At 40.5% G+C, this 23,699-nt stretch overlaps 1 protein-coding gene across 2 annotated transcripts in view; it reads left to right on the top strand.

Moving 5' to 3' along the window:
- The first annotated feature begins 5,888 nt into the window (after positions 1-5,888).
- The window catches only part of CAPSL (calcyphosine like), a 45,745-nt gene continuing 27,934 nt past the window's right edge, over positions 5,889-23,699 (top strand). For both annotated transcript variants that reach the window (XM_073621136.1, XM_073621129.1), the window contains exon 1: positions 5,889-6,016. The gene's annotated coding sequence lies outside the window, so the exon portion shown is untranslated. The remainder of the gene's footprint in view (positions 6,017-23,699) is intronic.

The following is a 23,699-nucleotide window of genomic DNA, read 5'->3' as shown; positions in this document are numbered from 1 at the left end:
ACACAGTGCAGGTAGTCTAGTATATATATACAGTGCAGTCTGTGTACAGTATATAATACAGTGTATTGAAGTGGTTAAGGGGAGCCCTGTGACAGAATTAAGAGAAAAATCGGCATGGGTTCCCCCCAGTCCATACCAGGCCCTTTGGGTCTGGTATAGATTTTAAGGGGAACTCCATGCCAAAATTAAAGAAAAAGGCATGCCCCCCCCCAGTCCATACCAGGCCCTTCGGGTCTGGCATAGGTTTTAAGGGGAACTCCACACCAAGTTTTTTTAAAAATTGGCATGGGGTCCCCCCAAAATCCATACCAGACCCTTGTCTGAGCAAGCAGCCTGGTAGGCCAGGAAAGGGGGGGACGAGCGAGCACCCCCCCTCCTGAACCATACCAGGCCGCTTGCCCTCAACATTGGAGGGTGCTTTGGGGTCCCCCCCATCCCCACAATCCTGGCCCGGTGGTTGTGGGGGTCTGCAGGTGGGAGGCTTATTAGAATCTGGAAGCCCCTTTTAACAAGGGGGCCCCCAGATTCCGTGCCTCCCCCTATGTGAATAGGTATGGGGTACATTGTACCCCTACCCATTCACCAATAAAATGTCAAAGAGTAAAAAACACAAAAGACAGTTTTTGACAATTTCTTTATTAAAAAGAAAAAAAAAAAATGTCCTGTGATGTCCATCCATCTTCAATCACGCCGCCCGATGGACCCGAAAATTAGAAAAATAAATAAAAAGCTCTGCCTCGATGGCAGGCGTCCCGCCGACTGCTGTCGCTTGGCTGTAACAGCTGTTATATAGGCAAGGGCGGGCCACCCGGTAAAGTAACTGAGTGACCCCGCCCCTTTTGATGCCATGTGCCATCAAAGGGGGGCGGGGTCATCCGGTTACGTCAGCGGGTGGCCCCTGCCCTTGCCTATATAACGGCTGTCACAGTGAAAAGACAGCAGTCGGCGGGAGGCCTCCCATGGAGGCGGAGTATTTTCATTTTTTTTCTATTTTTCGGGTCCATCAGGCGGCGTAATTGATAAAAGGAATTGTTAAAAACTGTCTTTTGTGGTTTTTACTTTTTGACACTTTTTTTGGGTGAATGGGTAGGGGTACAATGTACCTGATACCCATTCACATGGGCGGGGGGCATAATCTGGGGGCCCCCTTGTTAAAGGGGGCTTTAAGATTCCGATAAGCCCCCCACCCACAGACCCCCACAACCACCGAGCCAGGGTTGTGGTGATGAGGCCCTTGTCCCCATCAAATTTTTTGATAACAGTAAACAAATACTCTTGCACACAAGTGTGTTGATCAGGTGATCTATAGCTCAAGATGGATAATGTCTCGGGCCTTGCTGCCCTCCAGGATAGGGGTATCCTAGTAGTCATAAAAGAAATAAAGAAAAGAGGTCGCACCAGCCTTGTGCATTATCCTTTGATAAGCTTATATAAAAACAAATTAAAAACTACTCACAAGCATGTGAAAGAAACCGCAATGTGAAAGCCTTCAAATTATGGCAATCGGTCTGATAACCACAGTCTCCAGATCATGAAGGAGAGGACATGAGGACCACTGCTGTCTGACGCATTTCGAAGGATTACCTTCTTCCTCAGAGCCTCGGAGGAAGAAGGTAATCCTTCAAAATGCGTCAGCAGCAGTTGACCTTATGTCCTCTCCTTCATCATCTGGAGACTGTGGTTATCAGACCGATTGCCATCATTTGAAGGCTTTCACATTGCGGTTTCTTTCACATGCTTGTGAGTAGTTTTTAATTTGTTTTTTAAATAAACTTATCAAAGGATAATGCACAAGGCTAGTGCGCCCTCTTTTCTTTATTCCTTGTCCCCATCAACATGGGGACAAGGTGCTTTGAGTGGACCACAAAGCACCCTCCCCATGTTAAGGGCAAGCTTGGATAAGGGTCTGATATGGATTTTGGGGGAGCCCCATGCAGTTTTTTTTTTTTTTGGTATGGCGTTCCCCTTAAAATCCATACCAGACCCAAACGGCCTGGTATGAACTGGGGGGGGAACCCACGTCCATTTTTTCCTTGATTTTTATCTATATTGCTGGGAGCCAGCAATACATTACAGGCGCAAGCATTTTTAAACTATATTTTTTCCTTTAGAAATGTCATTTTGCTGCAGCATTGTAAAACACATCACACAGATACGCCACTTTACAGGCAGACCAAGGGGACCCCCCAGGCACGGTATTTAAAGGAATCTTTCATTTTTATTGTTTCACTTTAAGCATCCTTAAAATCACTGCTCCTGAAAAAACGGTTGTTTTAAAAACTTTTTTTTTGCATTGATACATGTTCCCTGGGGCAGTACCCGGGTTCCCATACACTTTTTATGGCAATAACTTTAAAATTAGCATTTTTTATTTTTTCATGTTTGTCTCCCATAGACTTTAACAGAGTTTGCATGTTCGCACAATTTTTTTTGCCTGTTCGCATGTTCTGGTGTGAACCGAACTTGGGGGTTTTCGGCTCATCCCTAATGGGCACTGATAGGCTGCACCAATCAGGCAGCACTGATGAGGGAGCACTGATGGGCACTGAGAGGCGGCACTGATGGGCAATTATAAGCTGCACTAATAAGGTGGCACTGGTGGGCACTGATAGCTAGGCAGCACTGATGGGCACTGAAAGGCAGCACTGATAAGCACTAATAGGCAGCACTGAAGGGCACCGATAGGAGGCAACGATTGGCAGCACTGTTGGGCACTGATTGACAGCACTGATTTGCAGCAATGATGGGCACTGATTGGCAATGATGGGCACTGTTAGGCAGCACTGATGGCCACTGATAGGCTGAATTAATGAGGGGGCACTTGTGGGCACTGATGAGGAGGCACTGATATGCAGGACAGATAGGTGGCACTGATGGGCACTAATAGGCAGCATTGAAGGGCACTGATAGGCAGCACTGATAAGGAAGCACTGATGGGCAGCACTGATGGGCACTGATAATCTGCACTATTGATGGGCACTAATAGGCAGGACTGAAGGGCACTGATAGGCGGCACTGATGAGGAAGCACTGATTGGCAGCACTGATTGACACTGATAGGCAGCAAGGCCATCTTTAATATTGATTGGACCCTGGGCAAACATTTTCTTGCCCCCCCATGCAGTTTTGCTCTCCACCTGCTCTGAGACATACAATAAAAAGCAGCTAGACTCAAAATCTGTTTACTGAATTAGATCAGGCAGCAATTGCGATTGGTTGCCAGAGGTTACAGTGTATCATTATCGCTCACTGACTGGTTGCTAGAGGTTACAGCACACATTACGGCTCACTGATTAGTTGCTAGAGGGTACAGCACATGATTTCTGCTTGTTGATTGGTTGCTGGAGATTACTGTACGTCAATACTGCTCACTGATTGGTTGCAAGAGGTTACTGCACATCATTGCTGCTTACTGATTGGTTGCCAGAGGTTACAGCACATCACCTCCTCATTGCCTGCACACCATAGACTGGGGAGGTGAGGTGACCCATTAATAGGGAAAAAACTACTAGGGATCCTAGGATCCTGGGATCAGTGACAGTGCTGGGGGGAGGGGAGGGTGTGATCAATGGCAATGCTGTTTTTTTTTTTTTTTTTTTACCGACTACCAATATAAAGAGAAGTTTCGACACTGGCCACCAATGTAATAGGGGTTTACACTGACCACTAATGTAATAGGGGTTTACACTGAACACTAATGTAATAGGGGTGAAAACTAATGTAATAGAAGCAGTCACAGTAACTACCAATGTAAGGAGGGATTTACACTGACCACCAATGTAAGGGGGGCATTCACACTGGGCACTAATGTTAATGAAAGGATTCTACACCAAGCACCAATTTAATGAGAAGATTTACACTGACCACCAAGGTAACTGAGACATTTAGCCTGCTTTCACATTTGTGTGTGTCGCTAACACATTCAAAATCACTTTCCTGACACCACAGGAACGTGCTGCCCTTTATCAGATACACAGCAGTGCCATTAAATGTTAATTACACCCTCACACATCTGCTGACATGTGCCTTGGCACCCTGTGATTTTGAAAAAGGGTTTGTGACTTTCTTCTGCATTTGTAGCGCATAGAGCAGCCCATTGAAATGAATGGGCTGCCCTACACATGACCTACATCTTCATCCACCCTGTCACTACACCTTTGCATCCTAAAACCCCTGCTAACCTCTGCACCCCAAACCTCCAACATCCTCCTAACTCAAATCCCCCTCCCCTTTAACACTACCTGTCTCCTCTGGTCATCTTTGCACCAACCTTTCTTACCTCTATACATCCCTTCCTTGCTCATCTGTGCACCCCAAACTGTAATTCCTTCTCTGCCTACCTTTGCACACCCCACACTACCCTCCACCCTACTAATTTACTTACCTTTGCAGAACAGGCTGATGGTAGGCATGATATACATGTGAATACTGCCTCTATTTACATATGAATGCTGCCGGTCCGCCGCTATTTACATATGAATGCCGGTATTTACATGTAAACACAGGGTCTTCAGTTGAGTCATCTGTGCACAACAATAGGGCAGAGCTGGGCAGCATTAGTAACAGAACTTCACACTGAGATATCAGGACACAGCACGGGACCAAAATCTTAATGGACGAGGGAATTTAAACTGGGATAGTTGGCAAGTATGAAGCAGCTGCTTTGGGCCCCACAACAATGACAGGGCCCAGGGCAGCTGCCCCTTTTGCCCTGCCTTAAAGACAGCCCTGATAGGCAGCACTGATTGGCAGCACTGATGGGCACTGATTGGCAGCCCTGATGGGCACTAATTGACACTGATGGACACGGATTGGCAGCACTGATAGGCACTGATTGACACTGATCAGCACTGATTGACACTGATAGGCAGCACTGATGGGCACTGAGTGCCCTGATTATCAATGCAGATGTCCTCTTTCACACTAGCCGGTACCTGGCTCTCTCCTCACGCACTGACAGTGAGAGGAAAGGAATGCTGATAACCACCAAGTGTGTTTACATCCTGATCAGCTGTGATTGGCTCTTTATCCTGATCTGCAATCATCCGTGACAGGATGCGTGCTGCGGCGTTAATGGGGGGGGGGGGCACAATCATGGTAGAACATCAAATCACACCCTCCCAAAACCTGCCGACCGCGCTGCAGCCATCATTTTGCTATAGCGAAGTTGGCAAGTAGTTAATGCCACCAAATAAAAAGATATATCCGTCTAAATAATGATATAAAATTCATGTAATTGAAGTGTTGTATGACCGAGTAACTGACATTCATATTGGGACAGCCCTGAAAACAGAAACATGGCCTGGACTGGAAGAAGGTGGAAGGAGGAAGCGGGTCCAGATCAATGGTTTGCAGCTGACAATGGAGCCAGTGCATGCAGACAGCAGTGGCTGAAGTGTAGTGTAGAAGTGGCTAAGAAAGGCTTGAAGTGATCAGCAGCACTGAGATGCCAAAAATTTGTAGAAAAAAGCATGAAAAAAAGTATTTTATGATGAATAAAAACATAATTGTGGATGACACACAGAGTTTAGCAAATAAAATACCACCCAGTGTTACATCTACTGTGAGAAAACAATGTAGATTGAAGACAAATGTATAGAGCACAATACAGCTTCCTTCTCACTCCATACACATCTCTTTGTCAGGAAGAAGGTGAATCCTGAGCTATATTGACACTGGGATCAGGGTGACACACCCAGCCAATCACCGTGCAGAGTGTGTGTGTGTGGGCGGGGCCGCCTTCTTCCTCTGTGTGCTTCCTCAGCAGAAGCCATCTCCATGGCAACGGAACTCTGTGTATCTAAGTTTCCACGAACAAGAAACGGGCGGGGCCAACCTGACTGGCACAGTCTTCCACCTATCAGAGCGCGCCGATTTTCTTAATGGCCCAATGACCAGGGGGAAAACTTGGAGTAAAGGGGAGGTCCTCTTCCACCTGTTGAGTGAAAGCTGCGTCCATAGTTTCAGGAGGAAGGCTCTGGCTGCTGTTAGGAGGATCCTCACCCCGAACCTTGAAGGTAATATTATCGATCACATACGAGCCATCCGTTTTATACTATATGACTTTGTTTTCACTTTTATATCACTTCTCTATACATTGTAAGATATCTCTCTGTATAATGCACGATAGTAACTAACGCAAAGGCAGGGATGTGCCATCATGTGTATGTACTATGTGTAGAATATTAATTGTGGGGGGAAACTATTTATACCGGGGAGTAGAGCTGTCACCTATGTAGGATATTCCATTATAAATATATATATATAATTCACTATTCACTAGATATATTGTATACTAGAGAGCTGACATCGCTGCTCCCCATATACATAGACGTATCATCTATATATATCATATATAAGACACATGAAGATTAATGAGATCACTTCTATAAAATGTATGGAGAGTGGTGAGGTCATCTATATAAAATGTATGGAGAAGAGTAACGTTACCTATATATATAACAGATGGAAAGTAGTGATATCACTTATATACGATATATGGAGAGTGGTGAGGTCATCTATATAAAACTTTTAATTTAAAATAAATGATGAGCAGTATATAGAGAGTAGTGATATCAGCTATATAAAATATATGGAGAGCAGTGATATCACCTATATAAAATGTATGGAGAGTAGTGCTCACGTATATAAAATATATTGAGTATAGTGATGTCACCTATATAAAATATATGGAGAGCAGTGATGTTACCTATATAAAATGTATGGAAAGCAGTGCTCACTTATATAACATAGTATGAGGATAGTGATATCACTCATATAAAATATATTGAGTATAGTGATGTCACCTATATAAAATATATGGAGAGTAGAGATTTCACCTATATAAAATGCATAGAGAGTAGAGATTTCACCTATATAAAATATATGGAGAGCAGTGATGTTACCTATATAAAATATATGGAGAGTAGGGTTATTACCTATATAAAATGTATGGACAGTAGTGCTCACTTATACAAATAGATTGAGGATAGTGATGTCACCTATATAAAGTATGCAGTATGGAGAGTAGCGATGTCGCCTATATAAAATTTACAGAGAGTAGCGATATTACCAATATAAAATGTATGGAAAGTAGTGCTCACTTATATAACATAGTATGAGGATAGTGATATCACCTATATAAAATATATGGAGAGTAGTGATATCACCTATATAAAATGTATGGAGAGTAGTGATGTCACCTATATAAAATATATGGAGAGTAGTGATGTCACGTATATAAAATGTATGGAGAGTAGAGATTTCACCTATATAAAATGTATGGAGAGTAGTGCTCACTTATATAAAATATATTGAGTATAGTGATGTCACATATATAAAATATATGGAGAGTAAGGATGTCATCTATATCAAATATATGGAGAGTAGAGATTTCACCTATATAAAATGTATGGAAAGTAGTGCTCACTTATATAAAATAGTTTCAGGATTGTGATATCACCTATATAAAATATATGGAGAGCAGTGATGTCACCTATATAAAATGTATGGAGAGTAGTGCTCACGTATATAAAATATATTGAGTATAGTGATGTCACCTATATAAAATATATGGAGAGCAGTGATGTTACCTATATAAAATGTATGGAAAGCAGTGCTCACTTATATAACATAGTATGAGGATAGTGATATCACTCATATAAAATATATTGAGTATAGTGATGTCACCTATATAAAATATATGGAGAGTAGAGATTTCACCTATATAAAATGCATAGAGAGTAGAGATTTCACCTATATAAAATATATGGAGAGCAGTGATGTTACCTATATAAAATATATGGAGAGTAGGGTTATTACCTATATAAAATGTATGGACAGTAGTGCTCACTTATACAAATAGATTGAGGATAGTGATGTCACCTATATAAAGTATGCAGTATGGAGAGTAGCGATGTCGCCTATATAAAATTTACAGAGAGTAGTGATATTACCAATATAAAATGTATGGAAAGTAGTGCTCACTTATATAACATAGTATGAGGATAGTGATATCACCTATATAAAATATATGGAGAGTAGTGATATCACCTATATAAAATGTATGGAGAGTAGTGATGTCACCTATATAAAATATATGGAGAGTAGTGATGTCACGTATATAAAATGTATGGAGAGTAGAGATTTCACCTATATAAAATGTATGGAGAGTAGTGCTCACTTATATAAAATATATTGAGTATAGTGATGTCACATATATAAAATATATGGAGAGTAAGGATGTCATCTATATCAAATATATGGAGAGTAGAGATTTCACCTATATAAAATGTATGGAAAGTAGTGCTCACTTATATAAAATAGTTTCAGGATTGTGATATCACCTATATAAAATATATGGAGAGCAGTGATGTCACCTATATAAAATGTATGGAGAGTAGTGCTCACGTATATAAAATATATTGAGTATAGTGATGTCACCTATATAAAATATATGGAGAGCAGTGATGTTACCTATATAAAATGTATGGAAAGCAGTGCTCACTTATATAACATAGTATGAGGATAGTGATATCACTCATATAAAATATATTGAGTATAGTGATGTCACCTATATAAAATATATGGAGAGTAGAGATTTCACCTATATAAAATGCATAGAGAGTAGAGATTTCACCTATATAAAATATATGGAGAGCAGTGATGTTACCTATATAAAATATATGGAGAGTAGGGTTATTACCTATATAAAATGTATGGACAGTAGTGCTCACTTATACAAATAGATTGAGGATAGTGATGTCACCTATATAAAGTATGCAGTATGGAGAGTAGCGATGTCGCCTATATAAAATTTACAGAGAGTAGTGATATTACCAATATAAAATGTATGGAAAGTAGTGCTCACTTATATAACATAGTATGAGGATAGTGATATCACCTATATAAAATATATGGAGAGTAGTGATATCACCTATATAAAATGTATGGAGAGTAGTGATGTCACCTATATAAAATATATGGAGAGTAGTGATGTCACGTATATAAAATGTATGGAGAGTAGAGATTTCACCTATATAAAATGTATGGAGAGTAGTGCTCACTTATATAAAATATATTGAGTATAGTGATGTCACATATATAAAATATATGGAGAGTAAGGATGTCATCTATATCAAATATATGGAGAGTAGAGATTTCACCTATATAAAATGTATGGAAAGTAGTGCTCACTTATATAAAATAGTTTCAGGATTGTGATATCACCTATATAAAATATATGGAGAGTAGTGATGTCACCTATATAAAATGTATGGAGAGTAGTGCTCACGTATATAAAATATATTGAGTATAGTGATGTCACTTATATAAAATATATGGAGAGCAGTGATGTTACCTATATAAAATGTATGGAAAGTGGTGCTCACTTATATAACATAGTATGAGGATAGTGATATCACCTATATAAAATATATGGAGAGTAGTGATATCACTCATATAAAATATATTGAGTGTAGTGATGTCACCTATATAAAATATATGGAGAGTAGAGATTTCACCTATATAAAATGCATAGAGAGTAGAGATTTCACCTATATAAAATATATGGAGAGCAGTGATGTTACCTATATAAAATATATGGAGAGTAGGGTTATTACCTATATAAAATGTATGGACAGTAGTGCTCACTTATACAAATAGATTGAGGATAGTGATGTCACCTATATAAAGTATGCAGTATGGAGAGTAGCGATGTCGCCTATATAAAATTTACGGAGAGTAGCGATATCACCTATATAAAATGTATGGAAAGTGGTGCTCACTTATATAACATAGTATGAGGATAGTAATATCACCTATATAAAATATATGGAGAGTAGTGCTCACGTATATAAAATATATTGAGTATAGTGATGTCACCTATATAAAATATATGGAGAGCAGTGATGTTACCTATATAAAATGTATGGAAAGTAGTGCTCACTTATATAACATAGTATGAGGATAGTGATATCACCTATATAAAATATATGGAGAGTAGAGATTTTACCTATATAAAATGCATAGAGAGTAGAGATTTCACCTATATAAAATATATGGAGAGCAGTGATGTTACCTATATAAAATATATGGAGAGTAGGGTTATTACCTATATAAAATGTATGGACAGTAGTGCTCACTTATACAAATAGATTGAGGATAGTGATGTCACCTATATAAAGTATGCAGTATGGAGAGTAGCGATGTCGCCTATATAAAATTTACGGAAAGTAGCGATATTACCAATATAAAATGTATGGAAAGTAGTGCTCACTTATATAACAGTATGAGGATAGTGATATCACCTATATAAAATATATGGAGAGTAGTGATATCACCTATATAAAATGTATGGAGAGTAGTGATGTCACCTATATAAAATATATAGAGAGTAGTGATGTCACGTATATAAAATGTATGGAGAGTAGAGATTTCACCTATATAAAATGTATGGAGAGTAGTGCTCACTTATATAAAATATATTGAGTATAGTGATGTCACATATATAAAATATATGGAGAGTAAGGATGTCATCTATATCAAATATATGGAGAGTAGAGATTTCACCTATATAAAATGTATGGAAAGTAGTGCTCACTTATATAAAATAGTTTCAGGATTGTGATATCACCTATATAAAATATATGGAGAGTAGTGATATCACCTATATAAAATGTATGGAGAGTAGTGATGTCACCTATATAAAATATATAGAGAGTAGTGATGTCACGTATATAAAATGTATGGAGAGTAGAGATTTCACCTATATAAAATGTATGGAGAGTAGTGCTCACTTATATAAAATATATTGAGTATAGTGATGTCACATATATAAAATATATGGAGAGTAAGGATGTCATCTATATCAAATATATGGAGAGTAGAGATTTCACCTATATAAAATGTATGGAAAGTAGTGCTCACTTATATAAAATAGTTTCAGGATTGTGATATCACCTATATAAAATATATGGAGAGTAGTGATGTCACCTATATAAAATGTAACATATTCAGTGACTAGTGATGCCATTTGTGTGATATGTCTTCTATTTGTACAGTAGTGAAGATACCACAATCTCCATATAATAGTATAAGACAATGATAACAGTGTATGCTGGGATGGATGTGTACATCTATAAATGTCATGGATTTATGACATATAATGAGGTCAGGTGACCCAGCTGTGCATCGTGCAATGCAAATAATCCCTGGAGAACTATAGGCTTCTGTTCTCCTACTGGAGTCACAGGCATTTGGTTGTCTGGATTATAATTCTTCACATAATAATTAACCGTCTATTAATCAATAATACGGATATGGCCTGTGTAAACAGAGACATTTAACCGAGCAAAGGCACATAATATTAACCACTTGCTTACTGGGCACATAAACCCCCTTCCTGCCCAGGCCAATTTTCAGCTTTCAGCGCTCTCACTCTTTGAATGATAATCTCGCGGTGATGCTACAGTGTACTCAAATGACATTTTTATAATTTTTTTTCACAGAGATAGAGCTTTCTTTTGGTGGTATTTAATTGCTGCTAGGTTTTTTATTTGTTGCTAAATAAAACAAAAAAGACTGAAAATGTTGAAACAAAAACAAAAACAGTTTCAAAGTTTGTTATAAAATGTTGAAAACAGGTAATTTTTCTCCTTCATTGATGTGCGCTGATGAGGCTGCACTGATGGGCACAGATAGGCGGCACTGATAAGCACTGATAAGGCAGCACTAAATGGGCACTGATAGGTGGCACTGATAAGCACTGATGAGGCGGCACTGATAGATGGCACTGAGAAGTGGCACTGATGGGTGGCATTGATGGTTGGCACTGATGGGTGGCACTAAAGGGCACTGATAGGTGCCACTGAAGGGCACTGATAGGTAGCACTGATAAGCACCACTGATAGGTGGCACTAATGGGCACTGATGATCACTGATGGGTGGCACTGATGGGCACTGGTAGGCACTGGTAGCTGACACTGATAGGTAGCACTGATCTGTGGCATTGATTATGAGACACTGATGGGAATTGATTGGCAGCACTGGTTGGCATTGATGGGTGGCACTGTGGGCACTGGTAGGTGGGTGGTACTGGTGGGTACTGATAGGTGGCACAGTGGGCAATGGCAGCTGACACTGGTGGGCACAGAAAATGCAGCCGCGGCTTTCTGTGTGAGGGACCCATGTCCCTCTGACAGGAGCCGGTGAGCGGCTTTTTTTTCCCCTCACGCTGATAGTGTGAGGGAAAAAAAAATACCGATTACCTAGTTTCTGTTTACATCATGTGATTAGCTGTCATTGGCTGACAGCTGATCACGTGGTAAGGGGCCGGGATCGACCCCTTACTCTGATCTGTGATCAGCCGAGTCTCATAGACTCGGTGATCACAGAGCGAGTCGCGAGCGACCCGCAGGGATGCGCAGACAGTGCTTGCTCGGGAGGATGCCCATGGACGCCCTCCCATCAATTAAGGCCTGCGCTGTAGTTGTCTTTCGGCTATAGCGCGGGCGGCAAGTAGTTAAAATAAGTTCTAGTTAGTGTATCTCGGGAATATGGTGCCAGAATATTTTTTGTATTAAGTAGAGGTAAACACAAACTGGAAAACATTTAGTTCCCTAGAGCACTATATATATATCATAAATAATTGCTGCGTTTTTCCTTTTAGAACATTTTCACCTTTTATTAATCCATTAAACCAATTTTAGTGACTTCCATTCTATATGCGTAGGCTCCAACAGCAGCTGTATGTCAGCATGGGCTTCCTGATGGTGACAACTGCAGAATATTCCTGAGCAATACATATAGAGAGTGGTGTAGTGTAGTCTCCACCAAAAGACAGAGTGTTGTCATCTGATTACAGGAAGTGCCTGAATAAGGACTTTCATGGCAGGATCACCAAGTATTATTACAAGAAACATGAGAGGGGAGTTCCTATTTACAGTATCTCACAAAAGTGAGTACACCCCTCAAATTTTTGTAAATATTTTATTATATCTTTTCATGTGACAACACTGAAGAAATGACACTTTGTTACAACAAACAGTGTAAATTTGCCATCCCCTCAAAATAACTCAACACACAGCCATTAATGTCTAAACCGCTGACAACAAAAGTGAGTACACCCCTAAGTCAAAATGTCCAAATTTTGCCCAATTAGCCATTTTCCCTCCCCGGTGTCATGTGACTCGTTAGTAATACAAGGTCTCAGGTGTGAGTGGGGAGCAGGTGTGTTAAATGCAGTATTATCGCTCTCACTCTCTCATACTGGTCACTGGAAGTTCAACATGGCACCCCATGGCAACGAACTCTCTGAGGATCTGTAAAATACATACACACATACATACATAAAGATGGCCTAGGCTATAAGAAGATTGCCAAGACCCTGAAACTGAGCTGCAGCACGGTGGCCAAGAACATACAGCGGTTTGACAGGACATGTTCCACGCAGAACAGGCCTCACCATGGTCGACCAAAGAAATTGAGTGCATGTGCTCAGTGTCATATCCAGAGGTTGTCTTTGGGAAATATATGTATGAGTGCTGCAGCATTGCTGCAGAGGTTGAAGGGGTGGGAGGTCAGCCTGTCAGTGCTCAGACCATACGCCGCTGGACTGCATGGCTGTCGTCCCAGAAGGAAGCCTCTTCTTAAGACGATGCACAATAAAGCCCACAAACAGTTTGCTGAAGACAAGCAGACTAAGGACATGGATTACTGGAACCATGTCCTGTGGTTTGATAAGACCAAGATAAACTTATTTGGTTCAGATGGTGTCAAGCGTGTATGGCGGCAACCAGGTGAGGAGTACAAAGACAAGTGTGTCTTGTCTACAGTAAAGCATGGTGGTGGGAGTGTCATGGTCTGGGGCTGCATGAGTGCTGCCAGCACTGGGGAGCTACAGTTCGTTGAGTGAACCATGAATGCCAACATGTACTGTGACATACTGAAGCAGAGCATGATCCTCTCCCTTCAGAGACTGGGCCAAAGGCCAGTATTCCAACATGATTACAGGCCCAGACACACCTCCAAGATGACCACTTCCTTGCTGAAGAAGCAATGGTGATGGTAATGGTGAGGGTAATGGTGATGGACTGGCCAAGCCTGTCTCCAGACCTAAACCCTATTGAGCATCTCAAACGGAAGGTGGAGGAGCGCAAGGTCATCCACCAGCTCCATGATGACATAATGGAGGAGTGGAAGAGGACTCCAGTGGCAACCTGTGAAGCTCTGGTGAACTCCATGCCCAAGAGGGTTAAGGCAGTGCTGGAAAATAATGGTGACCACACAAAATATTGACACTTTGGGCCCTTGGCAGGCTACCCGTTTTTTTTCTTTTGACAGCTGAGTGAGCAGAGAACTCTCTACACTTGCTACATGAATGAATCTGTAAATTCGGCATAGAGATCGTTTGAAGGGGGTTTGAATCGAGATCACAATTTTTATAACGATTAAACGTGCTGCTCTACATGGGACGCTTTAGAAAATACTCAAACTTTGGAACGGTCTTGGGGTGACTAAGTAGAAAAGTAGGCTCGAAAAAATGAAAAGAACTAATAGTGAAGTACTGTGACAACAATGATTTGTGCAATCTATGCGCCACTTACAGGTAAAAAACAGGCATCAGTACTCGGCGTATGTTCCACCGAGAGCGGAAGTGATGTCAACGGCTTGGTCATAAGAGGGAAGTGTGGCACAAGACACTGCAATTGTTTCAAGCACCACAGCACTTTTTTCGTTTCGAGCACCAAGCACATTACCAGAGACTGTGTGTTTTCCATTATTTATGTATTTTGATCATTTCATCCTCATTGCAGATGTTGCATATTTAGAGCACTATAGCACTTTATTTGTTATAAGTTTATGTAGGTTTATATTATAACTATATCCATTTGTTCACCGCTATAAGCGCTGTATTTACATATACAGTTGTGCTCATAAGTTTACATACCCTGGCAGAATTTATGATTTCTTTGCCATTTTTCAGGGAATATAAATGATAACACAAAAACTTTTCTTTCACTCATGGTTAGTGTTTGGCTGAAGTCAAGTTTGTTCCCTCAACAGTTATAGGGGTAGAAAAATCTGCCAATTTATGTCCACAAGCACCTCACGGGCTTATCAGGTCAAACCTTTTATAACTTGCACCTCCAAGGGGGTCATTTACCTTATACAATGCCCCTGCGGATTGCAATATGTGGGCAGGACCAAGAGGGCCCTTAAAGTCAGATTGTCCGAGCATATTAGCAATATCCACAGGGGTTTTGATAAGCACCCCGTGTCGAGGCATTTCGATGAGGTCCATGGCAGGGACCCCTCCAATACTTTGTACGTTGGTATCGACAAGTACAGACCACATTGGAGGGGAAGCTCTCTTGTAAGGGAAATCTCTAAATGTGAAATGTCTTGGATCTACAGACTCAGAACCTATGCCCCCTTCGGGTTAAATGTTGATACAGACGTCAATGCGTTTATTAATAACTCTTAATGCATTTTGACGTCTGTACCTACAGGGCTACAATGTATGTCATATATACACAATTATCTGTTATTTCCTTTGTATGCCACTGGTAACCCTGACCAGTTATTTGTACACCATATGATTTTGATTTGTTTTAGTCAAGTTTCATTTCCAAAGATGTTTTGCTCCCTGTTCTTCTTTTTTAAGTTTTTGGTTTTATATATCTTTTCTGTGATTCCCATAATATCCACTTGGTAGTGTTTTACACCAAGTGGAGATATATTGGCATTCTAATCCAGAATACAGCTATTTACAGCACTTTCTAACACATCCACTAGATGGTGCTATTGGTGAATGATGTTGGTTGGAGACCACAATCAACACATTATCCCATTTCCGGTTTCGCAACCCCGAGACTTTAGGTAGTGAGGAATATTTAATAAATTTATTTTTAGAGCAACCGGACAGAGGTCTATTTGGGGAACCTTTTTTTTGCTTCAGTCCTCACTTACCTACCTGAAGCCAATCTAAGTTTCACCTTTATTTATTATTTCTTTTTTTAATCTTACTTTTACCTCTGACTGTCATGGAGAACTACATATGCCTCCCGGTGAGTCTTTATGACTCAATCATCGGATGGCGCTGTTGTTCCCAGGTGGTAGGGTCAGTTCTGAGACCACCGTTTTCGTAGGATGGCATCTCTGGTCTCTAAAACCTAGACCCAGATGCAATGGTTGGAGGAGTATGGTTATACACATTCCCTACTCCCCCTTCACTAGCCCCCTTTTTTTAGTTTTATATAGAACTGATTGGCTTTCAGGTCTGATTAGCTTCAGTCATCTAACCTGGATCTCTTGTTTCCAATCAGGGATTCAATAATGTTAAATAATGTAGGAATGGTTTATTCTATTTTATCCCATTTTATTCTGTTTATTGTGCCTAGCTATATATATACATTGGGCAGGGAGTCCATCCGCACAATGTTTATTTTGGGTTATGTTTTTTAATGCATAGGATTTTTACGATTTTGTGTCGGTCCGTGTGTACTGTTTGAACTGTATGGCCTCTGCTGATCGCTCGCACCGTGGAGCGCATCCGAATGCCGGAAGTGCGTGCGGTGGTTTGGATGGCCCAGAGTGTGTAGCGATCCATAGCGAGGCTTGGTTCAACCATGGTATTATTTAAGGGAGGTGACGCAGCGCGCCGCCTGTGCCCCTGGAAGACGTGATGATGTCACGAAACGCGTAGGGCGGAGCCAGACGACGTGCTGACGTCACCCCCAAGTGAGTTACATTCCAGCAGGACGGGTTTGTCCGAGCTCCGGTGGCCACGGAGCCGGTCTTAAGGCTGTTCTATTCATTACGTTTGTAAGTGTGCATTTGTATTTTATTATATTTCAATAAATCTTATCGGTTTTACACTATGTGAGCTCCTTCTATATTTTATGGTACCCTTGTCATGGGTTCGTTGGTGTGGCTGATGTTGAGATGACCTCTGGTGGACACCGCTGGCAGTTCCCATTTTTGGCTTTTAAAGATTTCTGCTTGCTGTGATCCCCTGTGGTGGGGGGTCATGGCCATCTGGTAAGGAGCAACCCCTTCCATTCTCTGGTGGTGGACCCTCCCTTGCTATCACAGAATTATATTCATTATCACTTGGACCTTTGTTGTCTATTGTTGGTGATTTGGACTCACTATGATATTTAATTGATGCCTCATCGGATGGGACTTTTTTTCACTATCACCAAATGTTTTGCACATTGTTTTATTTTTACTTATGATCACTTCATAAATTTTCTTTCACTATAGATTTTATGTTATGCAATACCAGTATTAGCGCAACCCCTTGTTTTTCTCATGCTTATCCACAATTGATGTTTTTTGTGGGGATTGCTGCTTTACACATTATTTGATTTTCATTTGGTTTATAGCGCAGTTTCTCCCAATTTTCTAGTGTTTGGCTGAAGCCATTTATTATCAATCAACTGTGTTTACTCTTTTTAAATCATAATAGCAACAGAAACTACCCAAATGACCCTGATCAAAAGTTTACATACCCCAGTTCTTAATACCGTGCATTGCCCCCTTTAACATCAATGACAGCTTGAAGTCTTTTGTGGTATTTGTGGATGGGGCTCTTTTTCTTCTCAGATGGTAAAGCTGCCCATTCCTCTTGGAAAAATGCCTCCAGTTCCTGTAAATTCTTGGGCTGTCTTGCATGAACTGCACGTTTGAGATCTCCCCAGAGTGGCTCAATGATATTGAGATCAGGAGACTGAGATGGCCACTCCAGAACCTTCACTTTATTCTGCTGTAGCCAATGACAAGTCGACTTGGCCTTGTGTTTTGGATCATTGTCATGTTGGAATGTCCAAGTACATCCCATGCGCAGATTCCTGGCTGATGAATGCAAATGTTCCTCCAGTATTTTTTGATAACATACTTCATTCATCTTGCCATCAATTTTGACCAAATTTCCTGTGCCTTTGTAGCTCACACATCCCCAAAACATCAGCGATCCACCTCCGTGTTTCACAGTAGGAATGGTGTATCTTTCATCATAGGCCTTGTTGACTCCTCTCCAAATGTAGCGTTTATGGTTGTGGCCAAAAAGCTCAATTTTGGTCTCATCACTCCAAATGACTTTGTGCCAGAAGGTTTGAGGCTTGTCTCTGTGCTGTTTAGCGTATTGTAAGCAGGATACTTTGTGGCATTTGTGTAGTAATGTCTTTCTTCTGGCGACTTGACCATGCAGCCCATCTTTCTTCAAGTGCCTCCTTATTGTGCATCTTGAAACAGCCACACCACATGTTTTCAGAGAGTCCTGTATTTCACCTGAAGTTATTTGTGGGTTTTTCTTTGCATCACAAACAATTTTCCTGGCAGTTGTGACTGAAATTTTAGTTGGTCTACCTGACCGTGGTTTGGTTTCAACAGAACCCCTCATTTTCCACTTCTTGATTAGAGTTTGAACATTGCTGATTGGCATTCTCAATTCATTGGATATCTTTTTATATCCCTTTCCTGTTTTATACAGTTCAACTACCTTTTCCCGCAGATCCTTTGAAAATTCTTTTGCTTTCCCCATGACTCAGAATCCAGAAACGTCAGTGCAGCACTGGATGAAAGCTGCAAGGGTCTGTCAGGAGTCCAGAAACTCATTGACCTTTTACACACACACTAATTACAAGGAAAAAGATCACAGGTGAGGATGGTTACCTTTAATAGCCATTCAAACCCCTTTGTGTCAACTTTGTGTGCATGTTATCAGGCCAAAATCACCAGGGTATGTAAACTTTTGATCAGGGTCATTTGGGTGAGCCATGAGTGAAAGAAAAGTTTTTTTGTTATCATTCATATTCTTTGAAAAATGGCCAAGAAATCATAAATTCTGCCAGTGTATCTAAACTTATGAGCACAACTGTATATGTGATGCATACTAGTAAAACATGCCTTTACTTTGCGGGTCAGAAAAAAAACAAAACAAAAAGCAAACTGTTTACTGTTTAACCGATTGTGGGATTGTTCTTTTTAACACATTCACCCCATCCTCTCCCATACACCTCATCTCCATCCTGTCTCTGGATATTAACTCCTTCACCTCCCTTATCCAGCACATTAACCCCCTCATCTCCATCCTCCCACTGTATGTGACTTGTGCGTTAACCCATTCATCTCCTTCTCCCTTTGTGTATGGCCTGTACATTAAAGTAATTGCAAAGTCTTGTTTTTTTTTTTTTTTTTTCTTAAAAATAACAAACATGTTATACTTACCTGCTCTGTGAAATAGTTTTGCACAGAGCAGCCTGGATCCTCCTCTTCTCAGCTCTCTCTTGAGCTCTCGTGGGCCCTTACTTCTGACGCGTGCCCCCACAGCAACCTCAGCTTCCTGTTTCCATGCAGACTAGGCCCCGCCCCCTCTCCTCATTGGCTCACTGGCTTTGATTGACAGCAGCAGGAGCAGCAGGCAGCTGAGACTCTCGTGAAACATCACTGGATAGAGATGGGGCTCAGGTAAGTTTTAGGGGGGCTACTGCACGCAGAAGGCTTTTTATCTTAACGGTAATAAATAAACAGTGTTTACTAAATACCACCAATAAAAAATGCCATCTACCACAAAAAATGATATAACATTTATTTGAGTACAATGTTGCATGACTGAGCAATTGTCAGTCAAACAGGATATTAGGCCTCATGCACACGGACAGAGAGAGGTTGAAAATAAGTCAAGCTTAAAATTCTGGGACGGCTTATCAATCAGTAACAGGAATCAGGCTTGCTGAACTAAAATATACATGAATAATAATGAAATGAGTGTTATCATTTTTATCTGGATTAAATGATGCGAGAACTATTTACATTGAGTAAACAAACAATTATTAAACTGGTTTCTCACAGCCAGATTCTGGATAATTATTTTGGATAAGTGCTTCATCATCTTGCTTCTTTCTAATTGGTTGCTGTGCATTACTTTGAGTATCATGTACATTGTTAGAGATTATTATTAATATACAATTACTCATTAGAGCTTACAGTCTAAGATGGAGGGTCAAGAGATACAAATACAGATACAGGGTTTTTTCCTAAATATGGGCAGAGTAGGAGATAGTTGGACAGGTTGGGGTAGTTAGTTCCATAGGATGGGAGTGGCTCTGGAGAAGTCCTGGAGGTGAGCATGGTGATAAGGGCGCTAGAGAGGTCTTGGGAGGAATGAAAATAACGATTAGGTTGGTATTATGAGACTAAATTAGTGATGTAGCTGGGGGCTAAGTTGTGGATGGCTTTGTAAGTTCTTGTTAGTATTTTTAATTTAATTTGTTGGGTGAGTGGAAGCCAATGGAGGGATCGGCAGAAGAGGGGTAGCAGACACTGAGCGGTTGGTAAGGTGAATGGGTCTGGCGGCAGCTTTCGTGATGGACTGAAGGTGGGATAACCTACGTAAAAGTAAGCCAATAAGGAGGGTGTTGCAGTAGTTGAGGCGAAAAATGAGCAAAGAGTGAATTAGAAGCTATGTGGTGTTATTGGTCAGGCAGGGGCCTGCAGTATTTTGGAGATGTTGCGAAGGTTGAGGTGGCAAGCTTTGGACATAGGAGATGACAAGAGGGCTTCCTTTATACTATAAACAAAGAAATAATTTTTTTCTGCGCTCATGAAGACGTTGTTGATATAAAATGGTAGTATTTTCAAAAAGAAAAGATAAATTAAAAGATGATCATGCGAGTCCCGCTGCCTAAACTGACCAGGGGTGGTCCGAAGTAAGCCAAGTGTAAGAGAGAGATGGAAGGCGTGTGATCTAATGCATTGATCAAGATGTTACAGTTTATTCATAAAAAAAGGGGGATGAATCCATACAAAAAGTATCTACATGTTCATAAAACCAGGTTACAAGTATACACATTAAATTAAGAAAATAGACATGCCCATGCAAGGGCAAGTGCTAGAATTTTTGTGACGCGTTTCGAGGAAAAACCCTCATCAGAGCCATGTAGAACGACAAGAGAGGTCTGTATAGTATTGTGGATCGACATACAGGGGAGTGGCTAGTTAGGAGGAGTGTCACATGTGTAAGTGATGAGTTCTCCTACGATCTAAGTTTGTCCACATCCCAGCGCTCTAGATGGAATAAATACCAAAAGCATATATAATACAGAGCTTATATATAAAATGGTGATGAAATTGTATGCCATACAATACAGACCAAGAGACATGTAAAAAATAATAATAGTAATAATAATAAAATTGAAATTAAATATGAAATGTTTGAATTATAAACATATTTAAAAACATATATTTAAGTATTGAAGCAATCGGATTGGATTATTTAAAGCATTATAAAACCATTATAAAAACATTATTAAAAAAAACATTAAAAAGCCATAGAAAAGCCACAAACTACGTATTATATTATGGTATTGCTAGGGGAGAATTAAAGACATTGCTATTTGCTGGAGTGGGTACGCTGTACATGATTGCAAATGAAATGCTAGTGTAAATAGACCGTGTGCAAATATGCAATACATATATATATATATATATATATATATACACATATATACATACATATATATCTATAGATACATATAAAAAAAACATATAAAAATGCATATATATATGAACACTTATAAAGATATTAAATTGTCATATAAAATCTACAGCACATAATATATAGCACATATAATGGTCTTATAATGCTTTATCAATCCAATTGCCAATTGCTTCAATACTTAAATATATGTTTTTATAATTCAAACATTTCATATTTCATTTCATTTCAATTCTATTATTATTATTTTTTACACATCTCTTGGTCTGTATTGTATGGCAACCAATTTCATCACCATTTTATATATAAGCTCTGTATTATATATGCTTTTGGTATTTATTCCATCTCGAGCACTGGGATGTGGACAAACTTAGAGTGTAGGAGAACTCATCACTTACCATGTGACACTCCTCCCAACTAGCCACTCCCCTGTATGTCGATCCACAATACTATACAGACCTCTCTTGTCGCTCTACAAGGCTCTGATGAAGAGGGTTTTTCCTCGAAACGTGTCAGACAAAAATTCTGCACTTGTCCTTGCATGGGCATGTCTATTTTCTTAATTTAATGTGTATACTTGTAACCTGGTTTTATGAACACGTAGATACTTTTTGTATGGATTCATCCCCCTTTTTTTATGAATAAACTGTAACTTGATCAATGCATCAGATCACGTGCCTTCCATCTCTCTCTTACACTTGGCTTCCTTTACACCTCTGGTCAAACACTCTTGGATTGGGGAACAGGGGATGATGGGGCAGACAGTGTCATGGGTGTGAAAAGTCCAGTCTGCTTAAGCACACTTCGGGCAGCAGGCTTGACTGTGAGGTGCATGTGCAGACTGATAAGAGCATCACAGAGGGGCAAGGTTGCATAAGAAGTCACTCTGGTGAAGCGGACTGGACAGCAGCTCACAGGAACACTGAAACCCACAACAGGCTGAAAGCATGGTTTGGGACAGACGGTGGTTGGCAACCCGAGGAGGCATACAAAAGCAGAGTCCATGTCCAGAGCCAGGCTGAAGTCACACGGGGAAGTCAGCAGAACAATGGTCAAGAGGCAGGCCAAGGTCACACCAGGATGTCATCAGAGATGAGCCATAGTCAGGAGCTGGCCAAGTCAGCAAAAAGCAGGTAAAGATTGGGTTTGGATAAAGCCAGGTTATAACAGGAAATCCAAGCAGAGATGAATCCAGTGGCTGTTACCCTGCAACCTGAAGCCACACCTGTTCCTGGGGTAAGCAGCGGAACTAGGGGCAGCAACATGTAAGCAGATCACAGGAACAGGTGTGGCTTCAGGTTGCAGGATAATAGCTGAAGACCATCCAGCAACTTCTTGACTGAGCTTAAGTCGTCTGGCGCTAAGACTTGGATTAGGTGTGCATGCCAGTGTGCCTGCATGCCCGTACATCTGTGCCCATGTGAATTAACATGCTCACATGAATTAGCTTGTTCAGGCAACCAGCTGGCAATGTTCCTTGTTCTGTATATTGGTGCATGCACATATGTTCTTCTGATGTGATCCTGACACGGTTGTTCAGTATTATTGTTCTTTGCACAGCTTGTTCCTCCCTGGCTGTAACCTAAACGGGTTTTGTGGGCTGGCAAAAGCTGGGATGGCCTACCAGGACCTTGCTGGCTTAAAAAGGAGTATATGGCTACCTACTGCAATAAATTGTACACATCTAGCTTGAATTATATCTACAGATTCTCGCTAGTTTGCACCATTGTGATCCCATTTTACCACACCTTAGGAAAAATCATGCTCATTTTTTTGTTGTACAAAAACAACTAAAAATCTCCTGCTTAGGATAGATAAGTCATAAAGTCAGAGCCTTAAAGCACAAATAAACGCTCAGCATATAAACTTTTGTTAGTCTCCCAAGTTCATCATGAAAAAAATGATGTTTTATGTTCAGAGCCATTCATATTGCTGCTGTTGCCCAATACAAAAATACATTCTGTGGCTGTGCATGCCCCTGCATGGCAAGTGATGCTGTGGTAGGGAAAACTTGTCCAATCCAGTGATGTGCCCAATGCCGAAAGTATTGGTATGTTGACTAGTAGTTCTCTATGGGAGCCCAAACAGAAGGGTGACAGCATTACAGCTCCATACAGCTCCATACAGCACATGGAAAGGCAGCATTGTTACCCTATTAGTGGAGGTACGAGGGAGAGGGGAGCATTTTTATTAAAGATTTT

The sequence above is a fragment of the Aquarana catesbeiana genome, linkage group LG01 (genome assembly GCF_042186555.1).
Source record: "Aquarana catesbeiana isolate 2022-GZ linkage group LG01, ASM4218655v1, whole genome shotgun sequence".
In the NCBI taxonomy this organism is placed as follows: domain Eukaryota; kingdom Metazoa; phylum Chordata; class Amphibia; order Anura; family Ranidae; genus Aquarana; species Aquarana catesbeiana.
This window is presented reverse-complemented; position numbering and strand designations above follow the sequence as displayed.